The sequence below is a fragment of the Grampus griseus genome (genome assembly GCF_964374135.1).
Source record: "Grampus griseus genome assembly, chromosome: 5".
NCBI classification, from domain to species: domain Eukaryota; kingdom Metazoa; phylum Chordata; class Mammalia; order Artiodactyla; family Delphinidae; genus Grampus; species Grampus griseus.
Window position 1 is genome coordinate 9,437,122 of NC_138998.1, and position 21,555 is coordinate 9,458,676.

General features: G+C 43.7%; 1 protein-coding gene across 3 annotated transcripts in view; it reads right to left on the reverse strand.

Annotated features, from left to right (window-relative positions):
• Positions 1–21,555, reverse strand: part of PLCL2 (phospholipase C like 2) — a gene marked incomplete at its 5' end in the record, with an annotated part of 193,787 nt that overhangs the window by 163,109 nt on the left and 9,123 nt on the right. The window contains one exon of one of the 3 annotated variants that reach the window (XM_082654223.1): positions 20,542–20,653. The exons of the other annotated variants lie outside the window; for them this stretch is intronic. Of the gene's footprint in view, positions 1–20,541; positions 20,654–21,555 lie in introns of those variants that run through there. 3 annotated transcript variants of the gene reach the window in all.

The following is a 21,555-nucleotide window of genomic DNA, read 5'->3' on the forward strand; positions in this document are numbered from 1 at the left end:
TCCTATGCACATCCGGACTGTGAAGAACTGAAAAGGCCTAAGTACCAGGAAAAGGCTGGGCTGGGGAAGGAAGAGCCTTTTATAGCTCTTTCCAGTGTAGCTATCTCATTCTCCAGTCACTGCCAGGCAACCTCCTAAGGAAACTATGAGTCTCCAAGGGGCTCCTGAAACAAAGAACACAGGCAAGGGGAGAAGAGGGAGATACAGGACAAAGTTGTCCCTTAACCCTGTGAGGTACAAGATGGCACATGGCTATTGTCTGACCACAAGAGAGAGAAGAAAGCCTAAGATACAATTACCAGACAGACCTGAACACCAAAGAGGGGGAAAAAGTATTTTAACTATCTTTACCTTTTATCCTTCAAAATTCTTGTTGACAATATAATTACTTTTAAGTCTCTTTAGGTAATTTGTGTCATCATCAACCGTTTGGATTTTTCCTCTAAATAAAAAGATCTGATAGAGTTCTATGAAGCACATTCATGAGATGCCACAGTACCACTGACTCTTTTTATGGATGGTTTTAATTTTCTTCTTTTAGGCTCTTCTCCTTAACAGACTAGATGTTCTTGGTGGAAAACTTTTACTGGAGTTTTGGCAATAGCAAATTCAAATGCCAATCTGCAGAATGTATTTTTCCAACAGCAATAGTTCAGGGAGAGACTACTTCCCTGTCAACCACTGTTCCACCCTACAGACCATTTTTCTTACTTCAAAGCCCCAGGGAAGATACTTTCAGGAGATGAAAAATTAGTTCTCTACAGAAACCAGCAAAACCTAGAACCCAAAAAAGGACATTTTCTTGATGAAGACATGAGAGAAACAACTAGCTTAAAAGCAAAATATTGGGTTATTCCTTGTCTTAAAAAGCTGAATAATCTTATATTCCATATTCCCCGTTCCCCCCCACATTTGCCTATTCTGAGTATGGCAGGTTTACTGAGTCAACTGTACCTCTGTTAATTCTGGTGCCAGAGTATTAAAATAGGCTACGATCTGCAAAAATACAAAACAAAACAAAAAACCAACAAGCCATTCAGTCAGACCAAAACACAACACGGAACGCTTTTCGAGATTATAGGGCCCTGCTAAGCATGCTTTGATTTAATTAATTAACAATAATGGGACTATTTTAGATACTGTGAATTACTTCCTGAGGTCTGAGCAGGTTGGGCCTGGATTTTCCTCATGATATTTGTTGCATCCCCGGCTGCGGAGTGAAGGCTGCATGGGTGACCTCCCTCTTCTCTCCAGCCTTTCACAAATCTGTAACTGGTACCCGGGTGAGCACAGAGTGGGCACTGTCCCTCCCCTACAGCAAACCTGGCTTGACCCAATAGTGTCCAAATAACCTTTTCAGAAATAATCGGTTTCCCAAGTTCAAATGATGAATTTAAAAGGAAAAACAGCATAAACAGAATAAACCAATGGGAAGCAATTTCCTAATGACAGAGATGAAACACTATCTGAATAAAAAGAGGAAAAAGTCATAAAATTAAAGGAAACATATTAGAGCAGCAAACAAACCTACCTACACAACCAGAGAATATGTTTAAACTTCAGGGAATTAACTATTTCCAATGCCTTGAACACCTATGAATCATGGAGCATGGAAAACTCTAACACGAAATGCTCACTAAAAAATTTCAGCGATTCTCACAGCAAATACATGCTGACTTTCTCTATGTCAGGGTTTGGCTAAATAGTGGCATAAAGTGAATGTGTGGACATTATTACTCAGAACTCTCACCTTAAAAATAAAAAAAGCAAGGTTGAGAATAACATGGAGATTACAATGAAGTCTTAAGCAACTTGTAGGCCTTGAATCAAAGCATTAACCTCATAGAGAAAAGAATGTTCACTATGCATTGTTTGGTTTATTTTATTTTTTCTTTACCACATTATAGGAGATATGTTTTATTTGATTTATTCTCTAACATCCACTAATACAGCTTTTATAAGCAGATGAAATCTTTGTTCCCGTAAATCAAAAGTATTGTGTTACAAAATTAAGGGATTTTTTTGAATTTAACTTTAAATCCTTAAACCACACATATCCTCTGAATCCTACAGGAAGACTCTCTAACAAACTCTGTAAGAATTTTTAATCATTTATTTCTACTATCGTGTAATTTCGTGAAAACTAAGATCTATCAAACTCTATTCAAAAAGTACAGGTACCCACATATTTTAACCCAGTAAAATTAGACCACCAAGGGGGAAAAATCTTGAAAATTCGATTTTAATTTATCATGTAAGTACACTAATATTTTAATTAATAAGTTCACAATTAAATTCAATATACTAAGTTTACTGATGGGTGAACTTAAGGAATGTATTTTTTGAACCCTTGTCTTTCTTCCAGATAATATTAGTGCTTAAGAAAATTCAGATGAATTAGTATGCTTCTCCCTAATTCCTCCCCTCACTGTTAATATATATTTCTCCATATACAAAATGCACTTTATTACTCTCATGAAAACTTTATGGACTATATTAAGATCTATGTTAGAGTCGCCTTAATTTTCTCTCCAATGACTTTCTCTGCTCACAACTAAAACAATTTCTCATAAGGAATGGCACACACCAGAAGTTCTACATTAAACAAGAAGAAAGAAAAAGTTGAATATCGACGAAATACAAGCTGAACTGCATTTGTAGTTACCAAATTTAAAACATTATGACAATACATACTATGGTTGTTAAAGATTCCTGGTATCAGAGGAATGTGGCAAGTCATACATCATAGGGTACTGAAGAAAACATTTTAAAAAAGAAAAACACTAATGCAGCCTCTGTGTTTCCATAATCAAAATATGAGTCTTTTACTTTTTTTAACAGGAACAAAATTTACAAGCAGATCACTTTTACTTCCCCAAAATAAATCTCTAAACCCAACACCTCAAGCATTCTATTAAAAAATGATTATGAGGGTTTTTTTTAGCAACACACTGTCATAAAAATGACTTCATGAAAGCTAAGTTTTATACATATGTACACACAAATAATTTATATATTCTTATTCTATTAAGTAAGTGGATTTAATTTCCCATTCTCAAAGCAAAAGATTTCACAAAATCTTTGGCTAAATTTAAACATTTGTTGTCCCTTACAGCCAAATTAAAATGATATGATTTCAAGTAAACATACAAGAAAGCAATAAACCATTAAAATATAAATTTATACATTTATTAGTCATAACAGAATCTCAGCAATAACCTGATAATGTGATTAAGAAAAATTTAATACCACATCCCATACGAGGAAGTGATCCTACTTTCTAGGTGAAGACAAGAGTAAACCCGCAGGAGAAGCTTAGAGTATCAAAGACATAGCACAGCCCTACCATCAAAATTCAACCAATGAGTGAGAAGTGCCCCTAGACAAGGGCTGGGCTGGCTAACCAAGAGGAGGGGAAGGGTACTTCCGGAATAGGACACAGAATACAAGACTAAAGGGATGTAAAGTGGCTGCAGTCTGTGAGACCCCATCTGGCTAGAATGGGGGTTGGCGAGAAGCAGGAAGGGATCCTGGAGAAACACCACGGTCAAAAAGCGGGGGTGGTCCCGAAAACCAAGGTGAAGGCCAGGGCTCCCGTCTAAAAGCAAAGGGCATCCACAGAACTGTTGAGTAAGAAGTTTACAAAGTAGTGTTATGGAGCATTCATCTGGAAACTATCTGGAAAAAGATGTCGGGGAAAGGGAGAGAAACAGGACGAAGGGAGATTAATCCTTGTAATGGTCCAAGCATATGGGGACATGAGCCTGGAACCAGCATCAGAAATGATGGGACAGATACGGGGGATAATGAGAACACGTCAATCGGCAGGAGGAGCCCATCTGCCGACACCAGCATCTCAAGAGGGGTTTTGTTTTTGTTTTTGTTTTTGCAGTACGTGGGCCTCTCACTGTTGTGGCCTCTCCCGTCGCAGAGCACAGGCTCTAGAGCGCAGGCTCAGTGGCCATGGTTCACGGGCCCAGCCGCTCCGCGGCATGTGGGATCTTCCCGGACTGGGGCACAAACCCGTGTCCCCTGCATCTGCAGGCGGACTCTCAACCACTGCGCCACCAGGGAAGCCCTCAAGAGGGGTTTTATTTGGATGGCTGACTTGGTTTGGTGAGGAAGTGCCTTTTTATAGATCTAACTAGGATTCCTCTCAGTCATTACTTATCCAGTATTGTGCATTAATAATTTTTTAAAGCAAAGAAAGCAGAATAACTCAGGGGAGAGCACCTGGTCGCAGTCAGGAGCCCACAAGTCTATTTTTGGCTTTTTGAGCAATGCTGCTCATTACCTTGTACAACCAAAGGGGTCTCAGTTCCCTTCGAGGAAAAATGGCAGAGCAAACGGATACAACTCGTGAGCTGTCATGGGGGGTAACAAGCTCGGATCTGTGAAATAAAGAGCTTGGGAGGAAAACTACCGTACAAACGTTAAACCACTAACAAGTAATACTTTCTAAAAAATACCAGATAGACCTTCAATTTTACCAAACTGGATGCTTTTTTTGTTTGTTTACTGTGATGAGGGCGCTGATGTCCAAACACATCAATACTAAAATTCACCATTTCACCTACTTATGATCATCCTTGCATGTCTGTTTTTTGCTTCTAAGGTTGAAGACCAATCACAATTGAGATACAATTTTGAAATACTACGTGGATGTTTTTAAAAACAGACCAACACAATGTTTCCACAAATTCAAATCCAAATCAAATATTTAAAACCAAAATCATTTAATGGTTACACTAAGCCACTGGGCGGGCTGTCTAGGAGGCAAGGCGTCCATACGTTATTCATGACCACAAAGGGACAAATAAATGGTAATTTTCATTTCGCATGAAGCCTGATCACAAGGGACACTGAACAGTCACTGGAGACAGTCAGGTTTCCCCCATCCACTCAGGCTGACGGCACCAGCTCTGAGAGCCCAGCTCCATCATAACAAAAGTGAAGCTTACAGGTTATTAGCTAGCTGGGGAAGGAGGTTCTCAACTCCTGTTTCTTGAAGACCTGGGTTTGTTCAGAAGAAAGCATAGTCTAATACATGAGTTAGATTTAAATCTCCTTGAACTAGGGAGACAAATGAAGTGAATTCTAAAGATACCCTGGAATAGTCTTTTTCTGCCTTTTAGTGCTGAATGGTCTCCCTACTCTCTCATTAAGCTGTGACATTTAAAAAATTATGCAAGTAGGTACTTCCCTGGTGGTGCAGTGGTTGAGAATCCACCTGCCAATGCAGGGGACACAGGTTCAAGCCCTCGTCTGGGAAGATCCCACACGCCCCGGAGCAACTAAGCCCGTGCGCCACAACTACTGAGCCTGTGCTCTAGAGCCCGTGAGCCACAAATACTGGGCCCACGTGCCACAACTACTGAAGCCCACGCACCACAACTACTGAAGCCCACGCACCTAGAGCCCGTGCTCCACAACAAGAGAAGCCACTGCAATGAGAAGCCCGCTCGCCGCAACTAGAGAAAGCCCACACGCAGCAACGAAGACCCAACGCAGGCGAAAATAAAATTTAAAAAAAAACTATGCAAATAGAAAATAAAAAATATAATAACGCAAAATAACAGTGAAATCTTTGGAGCCTAACAGACCTGTGGTCAAATCAGAGCTGCACCTATCACTTCCTCTATAACAGGGATAATACTCTTATATTCTAGATATATTTTGAAGATAGAGCCAAAAGAATTTGTTAACAGGACGTGGTGTATGAGAGACAGAAGAGTCAGAGAGACCCCACAGTGTGGACAACCAGAAGGCTGCCATCACACTGAGACGGGCTGGGGGCACAGGCGCTGCAGAAGGAAAGGAAACAGCAGAACTGTGTTGAGATGTGGTCAGTGGAGACGTCTAGGAGGCAGTTGAACGTACAAGCTCGAGTACAGAGAGACACTGGGCTAAAGAGAGAAATTTGGGGGTGGTTGACTTATAGATGGCACTTCAGGCCAGGAGACAGGATGAGATCATCAAAGGAGCGTAAACAGAAAAGAATAGAGAGAAAAAGACTGAAATCACTACAACATTTCGAGGTTGTAGAGGAGGCGTCAGCCAAGGGGACGGAAAAGACTGATGAGTGAGACAGGAGGAAGCCTGGGAGAGTGGGGAGCCCTGGACGCCAGTGAGTGAGGGAAGCAAGACGGCGAACGAGGGACCAAGTCTTACGCTACTGACGGGAGAGTGAAGGGAGGACTGAGGCCCATGACCTTGACCAGAGCAGCTGTGGTGAGCAGTGAGGCTGAGAACCTGAAGGGTGGGGCCTTAGGAAAAAAATAGGAGCCGGGAATTGGAGACGGTGAGCACAGACAGGTCTGCAAGTTGTCTGGCTGCAAGAGAGGCAAAGAACTTGGGCAGCGGCTGGCAGAGAAGCAGCATCATGAGAACACGGGACAAATACCAACCTAACTGATGCTCGCGGAATTGACCCAGGAGACAGAGAACTGACTCCACAGGGGAGTAGAGATGAGGTGAGCAGGCGAGAGGGCTGAGATCCTCTGCCCGCGTGAAGAGGCTGGCCTCCGCTATTCTGTAAGTTAGCAGAAAAGCAGTCACTAATACTTATTAAAGGTTAAGCATTACATGCATGACCTCAAACAATTCTCCCAAAAATCCAGGGACGCCGATCTCATTATATGTACGTATGTTAGAGATGAGGACACTGAAACGAGTAGTTGACCCCCGCCTGGACTCACACCCAAGCCGGCTGACACCATAGCCTAAGTAATGAGCCTTCCTTCCAAAGCAGTGCTCTGTGGAGCTGGCACCACCAACACCCTACGCCTTGCTGTAGAGCTGACAAAGCAATAACGTTTGGGCAAAGGGTCCTGACAGGGGTGGACGTTTTCAAGCGCCTGACTAGTAACACGAGTGATGCCACCAGGCTGCCCTCCTGGTGGTCGTGGCTTTGCATGAAGCTGTGCACTCCTCCACGGTGCTTACGATCCGCAGCACACAGGATGGGCTCGTCTGGTCAACACGCAGCCCTGTGAGGTTGTGTCCTTCCTGGGGGATAAGCCTGCACAAGAACGAAACTCATCATCTAGACCCTTTTGAACACAGTGGCCAGATCAGTAGCCATAGGTTATCGTGAATAACGCAGCAACATTTGAAACTATCAACTGGCAAATTTTAAAAGCATAATCATTAGTAAAACCCACAATTTCAAAGTTTCCTTTCACGGGACAGTGCTTAGATCATAAATAGAGAGGCGGATGATAAGGAGCCCAAAACTAAACTAACGTAAAAGTCAAACTCATTTTTAGACAACAGCACGTGAAAATAATTCATCTGAGCTGCCAAAGAAAGGAAACAGGATTCAGAAGTTAAAAGGACGAACTCTTCCCTCAATGCTAAAACAGGGGGTAGAAAGAGAGAAAAACACCTTCCAAGTCACCACTGACCTTCCCCAAGCCTGCAACCACATGGCTATGTTTTAGACTGGGTGGAGCAGAGTGCAAATAAACACAGCTGCTATTTGTAGCACACTTTTCCTGGCCACTCTGAAATTTCCAAGTCACAAATTATTGCTTGTTATCTTTTCAAGTACATTTTTGCTCAAAGAATTCATAGACGACTTCTCAGAATCAGGAGGAGACCTATGTAAGTTCCTCTATAAAGCTGACTTATTTTAGAAAATAATTTATCATGTAGAATGTATTATATATTCATAAAGCAAACTAGAAAGAATGCTTAAAATATTTTCCATTGCATACACTCAAAAGAGTAAATCTTCCTAAATTCTGTAGAATATTAATTACTGAAGTTAATACAGTACATTTTTAAAACTCAACTTTTACTAAAATTTTGAAAATGAACTCCTTCGCCAAAATTAACAGTACAATAAACCTAGATCGAAGATGCAAGTTATGTATTCACTGATGCAAACTTCTCTCCAAAATTTAAATTCCCAACACGCTCAATGTCTTCTCTCAACTTTACTCAAGAATAACAGATAGGAAGTAAAAAACAGCATATTTATTTGGATATTCCACTTCTATATACTTCAGAAAGAAAACTGGGGCCAACTTATCCACTGGACGGTAGGCACAATGCTTAAGACCCATATTCTTAAGAAGCCCACAAAAAAAGGTTTAATTTTATTTTAAAACCAGAAAGAATAAAAAGAAACTTTAAAATGTTTTCATATATAACATGAATAGATTTGTCTTTACACCAATACAGTTGCAAAAGATAATTAAAAAAAATTTTTTTAATGGAGGAAGGAGCCCACATAAAGAAAAGGGCCTGGACCCATGTAAGTCAACACGCAGCCCTGCTACGTACACACCCTTCCTGTCCCAGAAGCCTTTCTCTGTGGACCTGGATTTTGTTCCTCAAAGCAGAAGATGGTTAGCGGCGCCCTGGCTGGGCCCGGAAAGTCGTGGGCACCAGTCAGCAACCATCCCTCCATGTGCAGGGACCCCCCTCCCATCTCCAACCTCTTCCAAAGATGGGGGCACCGAACTAACAGGCTCCCCATACGCTGCCTACACCCTGATGAGGCTTAAACAGTAAGCTGGAGCCACAACAGCACAATCTCACTCTGAATCAACTGCTTGGTTGCTTTTTTTAAATTTCAGATGCCTTTGAAAACTGACAAAAACTTCTCAGAAACAGAGGCACATACCCACAAATTCTGCATACAACTGATGACACCATTGGAAATTCACTACCTTCACATGGAAGATTTTTTTAATTTTGTAAATATACTTCCCAATCTCATTTTAAATACAAAATTAACTGGTTGCTTCCAAAAAAATTGAAATAAATCTAAACAGTGCATATGAAACAGAAAGTACACTCTATTCTGAAAGAAAATTCCAACTAGAAGGCAAGCTACTTTGCTTTGGTACTGAAGTTGAAATTGGGTCCTCATCTTTGACAGTCAATGTGCTTTGACTTCTAGTTTCCGTGTTAATCATAAAAGGTGTGTGGTGCCAGGCGGAATCACAGCCTACTCTGCCAGCAGGCTAGGAGAGGCGTGTGTGAAGGAGTGTGAAAATCCCCCAAACCTTCCAGCTCCATTCACTCTGCATCACTCTCTGTGCCCACACACCACGGGGCCGATGCTGTCCCTGTCACGAAGGAGAGGATTCAGTCCGCATTTTAATGTAAAACCAAAATAACCTTCAAAAGCATTCTGTGCTTCTTCCTTAAGAGCCTGCCCCAGCTGTGTCCCTGACTCTGGCCAGCAGACGTCCTTGGTTATCTGCTCCCAGGCTGGCCTGGGGGCCAGAGCACTCCTAGTTTTCCACCAGCATCCATTCCGGTGATGGCAAAGCCTTGAGCTGAAAGACGGGCCTCATTCAAAGGGCCAGATCACCCCCAAATAAGCCAACCCACCAGGAAACTCCTCCCATGAAAACAGGCATTTCCCTTTTTAACAAAAAACGTGCACCTTCTGACACACACACACTCTGCTCACGGCTTGTCCTCTGTGTTAACCAGGGGATTTTACAGTCTGCTCACATCTTTGTCAAGATCTCTTTAAAAGGTTAGGAGTGAAAGTCACGGCCTGGCTCTGGCCAAACTGACAACTTTGCAGGCCTCGAATGTGTTTTAGGGATCCTGGCTGGCAGGCTTGACAAAACCGAGCAGGGACACAGAAAGCTACATGTTCCCGGGACACATGGGACCTTTACCACCCAGCAGCCGAGCCAGATTAGCTGCCCCATGTCCAGGTGCTCCCAAGGTTTTCTTACTGTCACAGTTCTACAGATCAGAGATCTCCGTGGCCACTGCACTTCCCAAAAAGAGATCACAAAAGATGAATTCTTTGCAACGCCACCCACGCGTAAGCCATGAACGCCGTATCAGGTGGCTGGAGTGAAGGATGCCCGTGGGCTCGCCCAGGTGCAGCCGGAAGGGACCCGTCCTGCCAAAGCCCGCTGTGAAATATCAGAAATGTCAGCAGCCTTGGGCACGCGGCACCTCGGTAAGGAGACCGCTTCAATTCTTTTCTCTGTACTCAGCCACAAACCCAACCACACCACTTCCCAGAACTACAACTTCACGGCTCTCTGGCCGGGTGTGGCTTCTCCCACCCACCACGTGAAACACAACCCTGCTAAGCCTCTGCTCTGTCCTCCCAGCATCTGAGTACCTACAGCCGAGCTCACCAGAACCCCTCCTGACCCCACACTGTTCCGGGCAGGGACCTTGCTGTACAACCAGCACAGGGGTTTCATGAGTCACCATACCAGCAGTGAAATGAAAACGAAAGGGCTAGAGCACCGATGCACTTTGCTGTCTTCAGCATCTCCCAATGTAAGAAGAGACAGATGTCCAGGATCTTATGGCAGAACAGGTCTGCTTCAGTTCCTGTCAAAGGGGAGCTAAACTAGTTCCATACATGAAGGTCACTCCAGGGGTGACCTCCAGTCCATGCAGAGTAGCATTTTACCCCACCTGATCCTCACCTGTGGCAACAAGGCCTAGTACTATCTTTGGCACCAAAAAAAAAAAAAAAAAACCAGTCTAAAAAACACTTCTTTCACAGAAAGAAATTTCAATGAGAAAGAAATCAATGAGGAAAAAATAGTAAATCATGGATCCCAGAACAATAATAGTCTAAAGATTATTAGAGGGACTTCCCCGGTAGCGCAGTGGTTAAGAATCTGCCTGCCAACGTAGGGGACACGGGTTCGATCCCTGGGCTGGGAAAATCCCACATGCCGCGGAGCAACCAAGTCAGTGCGCCACAACTACTGAGCCCGCGTGCCACAACTACTGAAGCCCACGTGCCTGGAGCCCATGCTCCACAACAAGAGAAGCCACCACAACATGAAGCCTGCACACCACAACGAAGAGTAGCCCCTGCTCGCCACAACTAGAGAAAGCCCATGCACAGCAACGAAGACCCAATGCAGCCAAAAATAAATCAATAAAATAAATTTTAAAATACGTATAAAAAATAAAGATTATTAGACTCCAAACTGAAACCTTAAAAGAAAATAAGTTCTTCACGTGGATTCTCCATTTTGAAACGCTTAAAAATTATCCCTGTCTGGCTCACAAATAGGCCCATTCCTAACTCATAACACCTTTCCTATAAGAAACAAATGTTTCTGAGCCAGATACCAATTAAATTTTGCTTTGCAAATTTAAGTGAACCAATGCATGGCAAGTAGTGATAAGAGACTTGCAAAGATTAATTGGAGGTTGAGGGTAGAGGCAGATGAATACCTAGATACTTGAATGATTCCCTCTAAACCATTTCAGAATGAAAATTAGAAAGTTATACTTAAGAGTCAAACATTTTAATTCAATCAGCCTATGTTCTTGCTATAGAAACTGTGCACTTCCTTAGTTTTAATAGCAATATACATCAGAACCGATCATTTCTTTTTTTAAAAAAAAGGTAAATGGGAGCATTTTTCTTTTTTTTTTTTTTTTTGCTGTATGTGGGCCTCTCACTGCTGCGGCCTCTCCCGTTGCGGAGCACAGGCTCCGGATGCGCAGGCTCAGCGGCCATGGCTCACAGGCCCAGCCGCTCTGCGGCATGTGGGATCTTCCCGGACCAGGGCACGAACCCATGTCCCCTGCATCGGCAGGCATACTCTCAACCACTGCGCCATCAGGGAAGCCCTCTTTTTTTTTTTTTTATAAATTTATTTCTTTATTTACTTTTGGCTGCATTGGGTCTTCGTCGCTGTGCACGGGCTTTCTCTAGTCGCAGCGAGCGGGGTTTACTCTTTGTTGCGGTGCGTGGGCTTCTCACCACAGTGGCTTCTCTTGTTGCGGAGCATGGGCTCTAGGCGCACGGGCTTCACTACTTGTGGCACGTGGGCTCAGGAGTTGTGGCTTGCGGGTTCTAGAGCACAGGCTCTAGGTGCGCAGGCTCCAGTAGTTGCATTGCGTGGGCTCACTAGTTGTGGCTCGTGGGCTCTAGCGCTCAGGCACAGTAGTTGTGGCTCACAGGCTTAGTTGCTCCGCGGCATGTGGGATCTTCCCGGACCAGGGCTCGAACCCGTGTCCCCTGCATTGGCAGGCGGATTCTTAACCACTGCACCACCAGGGAAGCCCCATTTTTCTTATAAAAGAAGAGCTTACTGTAATTTCTTAAGCTTTCCAACTCCTTTTTAAAAAATACTCTTTCATCCAGACTGACTCCTTGACCATGAAGAAAGGAGAATGGATGAGGGTACCATCTGCCAAGCCAAGTAGCTCCAGAAAAGGACCAGACAGGAAGGTGGGAGCAGGGTAAGGAAGGGAAGGTCAGATGTGTTGCAGTGAGATGCCGGGTGACAGGGCAGAGGGTGCTGAGTAGACAGCTGTTCCTGGGCTGGAGGGCAAGCCTGAGGCAGAGACGTCACTGGAGAGTCCCCGTGGCTGACTACAGCTGCGGCTGCAGGCCTGGGCCGGGATGAGGCCTGCAACATGCAAGGAAGCCCACTACCTGGTGGCACGGTGAGCCCTGATGACCCTCGCTGGAGGGACTGGGTGGGGAGGTAAACACCAGGAGAGGCAATGGAGCAGGAGGGTGCAGTCACTCTTTCCAGACACAGCTGAAGAGGGGAGAGGGAAGGTTCTGGTCTTGCGTGTTTGTTAAGAACCTGAGTGTGTTTACATGCTGATGGGGACACATAAGCACAGAAGCAGAAGTTACAGACACAGGAGGGAGAGGATGGGACCTAGAGGCAGGGCGGGGGAAGAAGGTAGCCCCCACCCCTACAGAGGGAGGACCGGCCAGGGTATGGGTCCCAAGGACAAGGCCCTGAGGTTTCTCTAAGAAGCAGGAGGTAAGACTGTGTCCAAGGATGGGAGGTAGGAGGTGACAGGACGGCCTCCCAGATCTCCTTGCCAACAGTGGCCCATTAGTGGGCACTGACCACCCAGAGTCAGGGCTGCAGAGGCAGACCGTGTGAAGCGGAGTCCTTCCCGCCGGCTCAGAGCACGGCAGCCTGTGACCCTGTCCTCACCGGCTCACATGGCCTTGGGAAAAGGACTGCCCCACACAGCTGGCACACGCAGCCCCCTACGTGATGAAGGGTGTTTAGTCACGGAGGCAGCGCCCTCCACGTGGCTCTTGAAAGCAACAGGTGGCCTCCAGAATGGCCAGGCGTGATGCTGTTACTTTCCTGGAATGACAAATAGGTCCAACACGCTAAATATTTAGTGCAGAAATAATTTTTTTTTTAACTTCAAGGATGTCCAGATGCTCTGCCTTATCATAATAAGCAGTGAAGTGGTTGATTTATCTAAGCAATAACAGGGCAGAGACAGACGTTTAAGGCATTAAACTGCAGTCCCTTTCACAGCACAAAAGCAGCTCTTCAGTGTTTTGATCAGCCAGAGAGTCCACCACCTCAAACGCGCACTGCCCTAAGATCACCTTTCGATGATCCTGGTTCGATTTTTGTGCCTCATTAATTCAGCGGGTGAGGAAGGAAGTGCCACCTTCCCAGTTTACGTGGACATGACGTTTGAAGGTCTCTGGGCAGCGTGGAAGGGACAGGAGGACAGGGCCACAGGGCAGGGACCTGGGTCCACAGCCCAACCTTGCTCACACATGAAAGGATGCTCAACATCACTAGTCATTAGAGAAATGCAAATCAAAACCACAATGAGGTATCACCTCACACCGGTCAGAATGGCCATCATCAATAAATCAAAAACAATAAATGCTGGAGAGGGTGTGGAGAACGGGGAACCCTCTTGCACTGTTGGTGGGAATGTGAATTGGTACAGCCACTATGGAGAACAGTATAGAGGTTCCTTAAAAAACTACAAATAGAACTACCATACAACCCAGCAATCCCGCTACTGGGCATATACCCTGAGAAAACCATAATTCAAAAAGAATCATGTACCACAATGTTCGTTGCAGCTCTATTTACAATAGGCAGGACATGGAAGCAACCTAAGTGTCCATCGACAGATGAATGGAAAAAGAAGATGCGGCACATATATACAATGGAATATTACTCAGCCATAAAAAGAAACAAAATTGAGCTATTTGTAATGAGGTGGATAGAACTAGAGTCTGTCACACAGAGTGAAGTAATTCAGAAAGAGAAAAACAAATACCATATGCTAACACATATATATGGAATCAAAAAAAAAAAATTTCTGAAGAACCTAGGGGCAGGACAGGAATAAAGATGCAGACGTAGAGAATGGACTTGAGGACACGGGGAGGGGGAAGGGTAAGCTGGGATGAAGTGAGAGAATGGCATGGCCATATATACACTATCAAACGTAAAATAGATAGCTAGTGGGAAGCAGCCACGTAGCACAGGGAGATCAGCTTGGTGCTTTGTGACCACCTAGAGGGGTGGAATAGGGAGGGTGGGAGGGAGATGCAAGAGGGAGGAGATACGGGGATATATGTGTATGTATAGCTGATTCACTATGTTATAAAGCAGAAACTAACACACCATTGTGAAGCAATTATACTCCAATAAAGATGTTAAAAAAAAAAAAAGTGCCTGGTGGAGATTAAAGAACTATGCAAACGTGAGGTGTTGCTAGCTTACACATGAACTTTCACAGATGATTTTTTTTTTCTTTTTTGGTTATGAAGTATTGTTACCACTGTTTTATGTTTTCATAACATCTTGCTTTAGGAGTTTTAAAGTTCTTTCTAAACATTAGGACAATCATGCAATGACGAGATTAACATGTAGCTTTATTTCAATTTATAGAGAATACAGTGAGATATAAAGAGTCTTGCTGATTTTCTTAAAAGTCAAAATATGATCTAAAGTTCGGATTTTCTGTCTTCAGTAGGAATGAGAATAGAATAAAGAATAAAATAAAGTGTAATTTGTAATTTCATTAGTTAAAAATTGTATTGTCTTTTCAAATCCACTGAAAAATACTAAAAATACAGAAATAACTGTATTTAAATGATTATTATCATATTGAGAGACTCCCTAAATTCTTCTCTGAATTGTTACTTTGTCCAGGAAAAAAATGAAGGTCATTTCCTTCAGTATCACAGTCACTGCTTAGGTCATAATAGAACCTTTTACAGCTCTGAGATTAAAACCTCACTGGCTCTAGCCTGGTCACGACTAAAACCGTCAGGCCAACCCACCAGGTCCCAGCGCTAAAAAATAATAAAAGTGACCGGCTGGGGGACAAGGCACAGGGCCTGGGGTTATGCATTTCCACTTGAAATGGTAAGTAAATCAAAACCAGAATGAAACAAATTAAAAATATGAAACCAAAACATGATATTCAAATAAGGTGGCACAGGGAGTATTGAAAACAACATTGTATATTATAGATGATAAGAGAAGTGGGAAATTAAATGTGACCTTTAAAACAGGATAGAGTCTCTCATTAGGATTTTTAGGATGGAGAGTGAGTGGTGTAATGGATTTATGAGTAAACTTATAGGAACAGCACAGATCTTTCTCATGCAAAGAACTGAAACAGTAAACTAGCAGCAACCGAATCACTCAGATAAACAGATCCTCCCGAGATTTATACAGCCTTTACCTACCACATCAGAAAGTCACCCAGAAAGTACTGGCCCAAGTGCCAAAAACACACCTAAGAAATCTGGCAGACGAGAATGCATGTACCTCTTACATGCACAAGAGGAGAAGGTGGACTCCTCTGGGTGCATTTAACATTACGATGGGGCAGAGGCACAAACCCCAGACGAGAGCCCGGGGCTCCCCACCTGCAGCTCCCGTCCCCACAGAACAGAGCCCTGAGCACCCGAACTGGAGTCCTCGTCTCAGGCTTGAGCTTCTGCAGAGGAACTCAGGGAGTTCAGCCTCCCTGCCTACTTGGGGCTGTTTTGTTGTTGGTTTTAAACATGATCCCATGGTTGGCTCTGTTCAGATATAGAAGAAAAGTCCAAGGCTAGGCTAACAGTCCGCTCTATACACGACATCGGCCCTGCTGTGAACGCAGATGCTTGACTGTCCCTCTCACTCTTGAGACGCCCCATCCTGTCCAGGTCTCACACCTGTCTACTGATGCTGTCTGCACGGGCTCCACACGGCTCCAGCGGCCGCAGCTCCGTGGCACGTCCCAGGGCTGAGCTCCTGTCCACCACAGAGGTGAGCCGGCCCCTGCAGTTGTGTAACGGGGGCATCACCTCAGCAGCCGTGGATGCAGGGCGCCCAGAGCCGACCGTACCTTTCCTCACACCTCTGTTCTCCTCTCTACCGCCTGGAAAGCACAGCCTCCACGAAATGTGGGTGCCCCGGCAGGGCACCGGGGGCCGCCGGTGGGTTACAGGCTGGCCAGGATACTGACCCTGCAAGCCCTCACCTTAAATCCCCGGCCGCGTCACAGCTGGGTGGGGGCCTGCAGCCACAAGCCACCTCTTCAAACTGAGCTGTACAACGACATCATTCTCTATCTGTAGCCGGGTGGAGAAAAGGTTGAAAGCACTCTTCTGGAGCATAATGCATGGATCCCATGGCCCCTGGCGCTCGTAGGAATGGCAGGCCTGAGAGTCGCCAAGTCCTATCTGGGTCCGGAGCTCTACCGCAGCCTGTTATTTCGGGGACGTCTCCTAGGCCATCTCCCTCCTTGTTTTACCTTGCCGTCTGGCAACCAGCAAGATAAACGCACTGAGGTCAGGGCACTGTCACAGAGGGAGGACACTTCTCCTCCGCTAAGTGAGAAGCCAGCCAGCAAGGCTACTTGCCCATTTCTCTCGCTTTGTTTCACCTTCTCGCTTCTAGTTTCCTCAGGGTATCATTCCAATGGCAGGTATTCTTGCGGGCAAAAGGCGTATTTAACGATTAAAAATAATCTTCAACAATACTTTCTTCCCTAACAGAAAAGATGGGTGAGAAGATCTGGCTAATTACGCTGTAGGAAAGGAAACCCCTCCAATTCTTAGCTTGGTAAATGTTAGGGAGTACTAAACTTTCACAGAAAGATTGTAGACTTTCTCCCCCAAAGAATGTTAAAGCTCATTTCTACTCTGCCTCCCATTACAAATAAGTAAATAAAACAACAATTAGAGGTGTATCAATTATGTATGAATAAGTGGGTCCCAACCACAGTCAGGAAGGCTCGAGAACACTTCTGTGCTGCCAGACTGTGCATCCTCCGGCCTCCAGAGACCGGGGTCTCCAAAGACTCAGCCTTCCCAGCCAGGACAGGGGGACACAAGCTTCTATGCTGGAGTATCCACTCATGTTAATTTGGAAGAGAAAAACAATTGACCTAAGAGGATGAGCGTGAATAATGGTGGTCTGTTGATAAGAGCAGCCAAGTCCCGGAGAAACAGCACACAGCAAGTCACGAAGACCACGAATCCGCAACACTGATGTTTCCACGTGACTGAAAATATATTTTACAGATGCTCTGGGAATTCGATGGTCATTCCTCCTGACCGCAAGGGTCTGTGTGGCAAGAGGAAAAGGTTACGGCATTCAGAAAGTAGACGTTCACCCGAAGATCAAGACACACCCACCCCGACGGTTGGCACACCACCACGGGATGCCCTAAGCATCACCAGATTGTTCTCTTCCTCCCAGCATAAATCACCTGTACAAACAGACACCTGTCTTCAAGGGTCGACGTATAATCTGCCGCGAGTAAACAGCATTTTTACTACACGTCACCGCCTGCGGTGGTTAAAGTTTGAAATGTACAATCAGCTCTCTCTAGAAACAGTGCTCATGCCTCAGTCAAATTAGATCTTTCAAAAAATATCCCTCCTGCAGAGGTCTTCTTCCATGATGTAGAACGTCCTGGGTACACAGAGGTCTTTTCTCTTGTGAGGGATGGACCAGGATACAGTGGCTGCACAGTGATGATCAATCCAGGTAGATTAAGGCCCCAAATAATGAACCCAGGGCCTGTATGAATGCAACATACTCCTTTATTTGGATCAAAAATACATTCTTAAGGTACAATGATTAGCACAGAGGGCAGACCACCATTTTTACACATAAGTCAGTTTCTCCAGATTTGACCTGATGAACAGGAGAGCCATCAGTGTCTTACACACCCCCTTGGAAAAAGGGCAACTCAACTCCTCGAAGGAGAGGCTCCACGGAGGCAGCTGAAGGCTGCACCCTACCCCCTGCGCCCTACCGGCCACAGGATCACCAACCAACCGCCTGTCACCTGCAGGATTCTGGGGCTGCTTGTTCTGTCATACCTAACAGCTGACCAGTCTGAGACCCAACACAGGAGAAAGGTTTCAGCTATTTTCAACCCTGACCATGCCCTAAAATCTCCCAGGGCGCTTTAGGAAAACCCCGGAGATTCTGATTTAATTGGACTAGAGTGGATCTGCACGTTAGTGTGTTTTAGAATCCAGATAATTCAGTGTCCTAAAAATTCCAGTGTGACCCGTTTGTAGAGCTGGTGTTCTCCCCACCTGAAAGAACATTTCGATGGGACAAGATAAATGCCGACAGAGCCAAAACTCTGCTGGCCACCTGGGACCCCAGGTAGACGGCTCTTCAGTGGCCAACACAAAACTCCCGCTTTTGTCTACAAACCTGGATAACTGGTTTCTGTTTGTTCACTGCCTTTGAGACCCAAAGTGCTCTCTAGAAAGCCGTCTTGCAGAGAACAGGTGCTCCACAAAGGAGAGGTTCTCAAAGTTTTGTGTGAGCAGCACACTTTCGAATAGTAAATCTTTCGAGCGCACCGGAAGGGATGAAAACGCTCAAAATCACACCAAACCGATCGTCAAAACTCCCAGCGATCACAACAGAGTGAGATGACGCCAGTGACCAACACTCCCTTCACCACTGTGTCAGCCCGCCGCCCCCCCCCCTTCCAGGCCCGGCTCCTGATGTGTTCTCGACACGGCCCAGGAAGGATCCCATCCTCCTGCTGTTCCAGCCAGCGTGTCCCCTACCCCCCAACTCCACACCATCACACAGCTTGGGCCTCCACCAGGCCTGGCTGCGGCATGAGCACCCCACTGCAGCAAAAAGGTGTTTTACATGTTGATCGACAGACAGCAGCAAACTATGAAAGGCAGTGTCCTAAACAGTGCAGAGTGAAGCAACCTGTAAGTATTTAATTTTGATTTATTTTCTCAATTGTGTAAATCAACTTATTTATTGAAGTATGATATACCTCTGGAAGTCAGGAGTCACCAAAAATCAGTTTGTCTGTTTTGGAACTTTATATAAATGGAATCATACAATATGCATTCTTTTTGTGTCTGGTTTCTTTCCCTCAACATTATCTTGAGAGGCTAGAGCGGTACATGTAGCAGTCATCTGCTCTTTTTGTTGTTCCTGTCTGTCTCTCTGTCTTTTTTCTTCATAGTATTCCATTGTGTGATATGCTTATTTTAAAAGATGAGCATTTGGGTTGTTTCCAGTTTGGGGCTCTTACGGTTAATGCTGCTACAAACATTCTTGTACATATCTTTTGATACACAAATGGCCTAATTATCTGTTGGGTATACACCTAGGAAGAAAGACAGTATGAACGAAAGAATAGGCAAATAGACCAATCTAACAAAACAGACTTCAGAACAAACCCACACATATAAAGTCACTTGATATATGACAAAGGGCCGATGCAGTGCAATAGGGAAAAATGATATTTTCAAATAAATGGTGCTGCATTAATTAACTGGATATTTACATGGAAAGAAAAATCTTGACCCCTACCTCACACCACACACACAAATAAGTTCCAGACAGACTGCAGAGCTAAATTTGAAAAATAAACGTTCTAGAAGTTAAATAAATGAATATCTTCATGGTCTCAAGCTAAGTTAAAATATCGTACACAGGACAACCATAAAGGAAAATGCTGATAAACTGAATTTCACTAAAACTAATAAGACTTATTATTCATTAAGAGGTGCCCCTTAAGACAATGAAAAGACAAGTCACATACTAGGAGAAGAAATTTTCAATATACATATCACACAAAAGACATATCCAGAAAATGTAAAGAAGTCCCACAAATTACTTTTTTTTAATATAAAACCCCCAATTTTTTTATATGGGCGAAAGATAGGAATAGGCATTTTACAAAGGAGAATATACTAATGGCCAAGAAAACATGAAAAGGTGCTCAACAGCATTCATCATCAGGGAAATGCAACCTAAAAGCCACAGTGCATTACATAACCATCACAGATAGAATTTAAAACCAACAGAAACCACTGACAATGCCAAGTATTGGGAAGCATTTAGAGCAACGAGAACTCACATAACCTGGTGGGTGTGTCAATTAGTTTTGTCAGTTAGGAAAAGCACACGATAATATTTACTGAAGCTGAATATACACATATCCTATGACATAGCAATTCAACTTCTGATACTATTTTAATGTACAGAAAAAACATTTATGGGAATATACATAAACCAGAGAAAGCCTTGAAAGAATATATAGATCGCTTTCAACAAACCACCGAAAATTCCAAAGACAAACACATCCGTTAAACCCACATTACATCAGGAATTCTATCAGTTCTGATATGAAAACCTCTGAATGATTCTATTGGTATTTAATATAATCTATTAGCATGGATTAATAGCAACAAAAATCTAAGCAACTTGCTGTATTTCCTCCAAGAATAACCATTAAACCATTTTAACTATTTGAAAATTTACATCTACTTATGCTCACAGGATATCAGAGCTTAGAAGGAAGGCGAAAAATAAAAAGTAGCAGGAAACCATGTAGAGAGAGTCACAGAGCTTGTGAATCTGATGGTAGCTGCAAACGAGGTCGCTCATCCCTCTGTGGCCACGCTAATTGGTCAAGAGCAACAGAAGCCTCGTCGGCAATGTTCATCAAAACAGGCTCCCCCTGCCCAGGCATTTTCAATTTAGAGAGCAGACACCTGCTACCCATCAGTCTCTCACAAGACAGGACTCGTGCCAGCCACCACTATGTTATTTGGTTTGTTCTTAATCTTTACTATTTATAAACAGAGTCTTCAGAGTACATGCGTGCACAAGTGTAGCATGTGTACCCATGCAGCTATCTATAGCCAAAAAAACAAATTCTCAAAAATAGCTGTTTGGAAGACCACATCTTGTGCTATGAATACTCACACACTGCAGTATTACATAACAATTTTTTTTCCAATTCTGCTAGGCTAATATGCAAATAAATGAACTCAACCATAGCTAGGAGCTAGATGTACTGATCAGTATGGCCTTGCCTCTCTATAACTACAAAAGAATTTTGCATGATCTCTTTCCGTTCTAAAACTCCCATGAATCTATATGATTAATCACTTTTAAATCCAGCTGCCCGGGTTCTGGGGTGGTAATATCTGCTATTTCCAAATCCGTAAATTTAGCATACTCCAAGAAGATACCTCAATACTGAACTCATAGTAATGTGCTGAAGGCATAAACATATTCTATAATTTTATAATTTATATAAATTATGTTTATATGATTTATATAAATATCTTTATAGAATATTTTTATATAATTATTAAATATAAATAATTTATATTATTTGACAATTCCAAAACAACAGTAGGGATAAATACTATCAGAAAGAACTCACCTGAAAACAAATTGTTACTACTACCTGCTTTACCCTCGAGGACCCTAAAAAGTGTAAATCAAATTTTGTTAAAAAGAAACAAAAATGGGAAATGATTCCCTCCTGAAAAGCTTTGAA